General features: G+C 36.4%; 1 protein-coding gene across 1 annotated transcript in view; it reads left to right on the top strand.

The window, feature by feature from the left end:
- Positions 1 to 48: 48 nt before the first annotated feature.
- LOC104857324 (disintegrin and metalloproteinase domain-containing protein 32-like) overlaps positions 49 to 4,847 on the top strand; it is an 88,709-nt gene continuing 83,910 nt past the window's right edge. Inside the window, exons 1-2 of the mRNA XM_010617146.2 lie at positions 49 to 117; positions 2,637 to 2,707. The gene's annotated coding sequence lies outside the window, so the exon portion shown is untranslated. The remainder of the gene's footprint in view (positions 118 to 2,636; positions 2,708 to 4,847) is intronic.

Raw genomic sequence — 4,847 nt, 5'->3', positions numbered from 1 at the left:
CCGCGTGGGGGCGCCCGGGGCCGGCGGCCTTTCCCGCGGGTCCTGCGTTCAGACCGAGGGCCCTGAATTCCACTCGGAGGGAAAGGCCCGCGTTCCTCGGAGAGCCCTGCCGTCCGGGTACAGAAACCCTAGGAGGTCTCGGTCAGGAAGGGGAACAGAATCCAGCCTGTGTGTCTGGTAAAGGCAGGAGTGTTCCGTAGCCTTTCCAGGCACCCGTATTCTTTGCGTGCCCTAACTTGACAAATAGCAGTGGTTAATTGTAGTGCAGAATCTGAAACCTATCAGTGAGCTTTTCTTAACGTGCCACATTAAAATCCGTTCACCTGTGTACATTGAACACTGATTTTTACTTATTTTTAAAATGTATTATCTGGTTTAACTTTAAAAATTTTTTAGTTGTGGGACAGCACCCCAAGTGGATTGTATTTAAGAGTATGTTTATGTTTATAAGAAGTCACCGAACTGTTTTCCAAAGTGCCTGTACCTCGTGGAGTCGTGCCAGCAGTGAATTAGAGTGTCTGTTGTTCTAGCTTCCTACCTGCATTTCAGTGGTCCGTATTTTGGATTTTGGTCGTTGTAATAGGTGTGTAGTAATATCTCGTTGGTGTTTTAATTTACAGTTTCTTAATGACGTGTGTATTAATCTTTTCATATGCTCACTTTCCCTCTGTCTCTTCATCTATAAGCTGGTGAAATTAATCATATCTAATAGGTTATCTCATATATTTCCTGTTATCTGCTTTCGGATTCCTATTCCTACAATTTGTCAGAACATTCCTTGACTTTAACTTCATGTGTTGAAGATCATTGTAAAATCCATGTTTCAAAGAACCACTCGAGCAAGTGGTAGGATCCACTCTTAGGTAATGGAGCTAGTACATTATATCCTAAATCGTAGGTGATGACTCCATATTAATAATTTTGTTCCCAATCCTGAATCTTCTCCTATTGGCTGTGGATCTTGCCAGCATTTTGTAGCACTTTGATGTAAGAATTTTGTACTCTCAAAGCAATTTTTTGCAGTTTCTCCCTAGGCAAACTGCAACACAACTGTACTGAATTGCTTCAGCAGAGACCATATTTGGAATTATATCTGTTATTACAATCAATTGCCGGATTGAATTTAAAACAACTCTGCCCTTTTCTGTTGCTTACCCATCATTTTATAGGCTAGACAAGTCAAATAAGATTAGCCTATGACAGGAACGACCACTCTTGTTCAGCTTTCTCATGGGGGACTAATTTCTATATTCAGAAAGACTGTGGCTTAATGTTTTGGTGACAGTAGAGATGATCTTTAAGGGATTCCATTTGGCCCTTTCTGACATAACAACCTTCATCATGTGGGTCAGGGAGGCAAAGTATGAATTTCACAACTTATTACTTGTGCCTCTCATACAAACTGCTCCCTATGGGAAAGAGGTGATGTGGTTGATTTCTAGACCCATAGATACAGTCATCTGTTTGAACCTAAATTTCCTTGAGACCTTCTAAGCACTCATTTTTCCTCAAGGGAAATAGCAGTATTTTAAGTTTTCAAAATTCAAATTAGAGTCAGTCCATCATTCACTATTTACTTATTTATTTTTAGTACATGCTTGCAATGCATAATGTTTACATTCCTTGTGAGGATTTGGAGCATATACAGAGCACATCTTCCTTTTTTTTCATTCTTTTTCCCTCCCCTCTCTCTGTGTCTTGGTTCCCTTCCCCTTTGAGAAAGATCTAACTCCCTACTTGCCATTAACAATCTTTCATTTTGCTCTTTATTTTTACTTGGGGTTTTCCATGTAAAGGAAACCATGTAATATCTGTGTAATGTTTGTATCTGATTGATTTCACTTAATGTTATGGTTTCAAGACACATCCATTTTCCTACAAATGGCTCACGTTTTTCTTTCTTTATGGCAGAATAGTACTCCATTATGTCTAAGAATCACATTTTCTCTATCCCTTCATGTGATGAAGGATCATAGAACTAAATGTTAAAATAGAAACACTTAACCTGCTGGAACATAAAATAGATGCAATTCTTTAAGTCATGGGCGTAGGCAAGGACATTTTATACAGAACCCCAGTTGCACAAGAATTAGTGCTAAGAATTAACAAATAGGATTGTATCAGTTTAAAACGTTTCTGCACAGCAAAAGAAACTGTCAGCAGAGTGAAAAGAAAACCTACAGACCAGAAAAAACTGACAGTCCTCAGACAGAGGACGAATATCTAGAATATATAAAGAACTAAAAAATATTAGAGCTCTCCTAACAAGAAATTGAATTTAAAATGGGCAAGTGAAATGAAATTTATCTTTGGTATTTTTGCCCTATTCTGTTTCCTTCAGAAATAGCAATATTTTTGGAAGTTGAATATCTCCTCCCCTCACTTTTTTTTTTGGTATTTCATATGTATCTACTTTACAAGTGAAACTTTTGCCGGGCTGTGTTTTGTTTTGAATCCCTGACAGCTCATGAACTTGTAGCTCCCAACTTCTGTGCATGAGGTGCTAAGGCGAGTAGGCAGGGCTTTTAAAGAAGTGCGCAGTGCGATGAGCCACCCACAGCTATGTAAGTAATAAAAGAAAGCAAGTTTGTAGTCAAATTTAAGGCGAGTTGCTGACTTTTAAAAAATTTCTTCAGGTTCTCAACTTTCATTCCTTCAAATCGTATTTCCAGAGAAACTCCAAGGAAATGCAAGCAATAACTTACAAGTAAGATACATAAAATTTTTTACAATATAAATTATTATATGAAGTTTCTTATTTTTATTGTATTAGATCAGCATTATAATACAAGTATAAATATCTAATATTACTACTAACAAAGGTCATTTAAAGTTTTATTTAGGGGATGGGGGAGTGGGAAGGGTAGGAGAACAGAAATAAGGGAAAAGAAAAAATATGAGAAAAGGAAAAAATGGAAACGAAGCCTTTGCACATAGGGGAGGTGGAGGGGCTGAAGGGAGGGCAGGGGTAAGGGGAAAAATAAGAACCAAGATCTGTCATGTAAGGCTACAAGATCCCAATGATGAATGTAACTGTCCTGTATATCTAAACAGTACCAGTAAACTTAATGAGAAAAAAAGTTTTACTGATAAAAGAAAATATATAAATAATAATGCTCTGCTTTGTTCAAAATTTGTCGCTTCTTCATGGTAAATTATTTGTAAAAGTTCAAATATAGAAAATAATGTAGAAGAATTAAGTGTCTTCTCTAAATGCTATCAAGGAGGTACCTTAAACATTCAGGTGAGGAGAATAATATTGTCCAAAACAACAGTATCTTTTGACACAAGTTTTCTTCCTCACTCTTGATCCCTGTGCCTACCCATTCCCAGGCAAGAAGAAACCTTATACATTTTACTATTTTTATTATGAAGGGTAGTACCTTATTTTATTCACTGATTTATTTAACAGCTAGATCTCTATAGAATTGCCTTGTAAATATACGAAGCATCCTAGGAGAGTAAAGAGAAAGAAGAAACTGGACAAACCTGATTTAAAGTGGCCAAGCTTTTGATATGCTTTGTGTTTAGCAGATTTATTTAGGCATAACTTGTTCACTGCAGGATTCGTAAGTGCACAGTTCAGTGTTTAGTATGTAACGAGGGTTGTGCAAACATAATCACAATCCAGTTGTAGAATATTCTCATAACCCTACAACTTTCCCTCCTGTCCTACTGTGGTTTATCTCTCACTCCAACCCTAGCTGTTACCAAGAACTGCTCTCCTCTCTGTCTTCATAAATTTATGCTGCTTTTTTTTGACGTTTCCTATAAAAAGAAATACAATATGTAGATCTTTTCATCAGATTTATTTCAGTCACATTTACCTATTCTGCAGCATTTACTGGTCATTCATGTTTACTTCTTAATTAACAAATGTGTATCCATTCACAGGTTGATGAACATTTGGACTGGTTTCAGATATTGATGATTATGCACAACTATTTTATGAACATTCCACATGTGGACATGTATTTTCCTTTCTCGTGGGTAGATTCTTAGGCATGAAAGAAGGAGTGAAATTCTTGCTTGAAATTTTTAGAAACTGCCACATTGTTTACACTTCAAGTCAGCAATATAATTAGTTTTCTAGCTTGTGAACTTTGAATGTTATCCGTCTTCTGGATTAAATCTGTTGTGAGGGTAGAATGATATATCATTGTAGCTTTAAGGTACATTTCACCAGTAAATAAGGATATTGAACATTTTGCATAAGTCTTTTAATCTGTTTATATGGCTTTCTCCCAGGTATTTATTCAATTCATTTATCTGTTTTAAAATTATTTCTTTATTTTTGAGTTCTAGGGTGTCATACTGTATTCTGGATATAAGTATTTACCAGTTGTGTACATTTCATTATTTTACCCAACTTGTAGTTTGCCTTTTCATTTTCTAAAGTGTTTGAAACATACTTCCAATTTTGATGACTTTTTGTTTTGTTTTGGTACTGGGGATCAAACTTGGGTCTTTGCACTTGTGAGGCAAGTGGCAGAACCACCGAGCTAAATCCCCGGCTTTTTATGACATCTTATCATGTTGTCTTTTATGGAGCTTGCATTTTGTAATGAAAAGCTCCACTGTGGACCTGAATTGTGTCCTTCAAAATTCATATGTTGAAACCCTGACCTGAAATCAACGTGCTGCCCTGATGATCTTGACTTCTGGGCTTCAGAATTGAAAAAATAAATAAATTTCTGTTGTTTGTGTCACCTATGTTACATTAACTCACGTATTTTACTATTTCTGGTTCTTTGAGATACCATCTGCTATTATTTCTTGTAAGTCTGAAGGTATTCCTTTAGTGTTTCTACTAAAGCAGGTGTTTGTGTCTCCATTTTAAAACTCTG

Source organism: Fukomys damarensis, unplaced genomic scaffold (assembly GCF_012274545.1).
Source record: "Fukomys damarensis isolate Sample0158 unplaced genomic scaffold, DMR_v1.0_HiC HiC_scaffold_18, whole genome shotgun sequence".
NCBI lineage: Eukaryota > Metazoa > Chordata > Mammalia > Rodentia > Bathyergidae > Fukomys > Fukomys damarensis.
The sequence above is the reverse complement of the archived record's forward strand: the minus strand, read 5'-3'. Positions and strand labels throughout refer to the sequence as shown.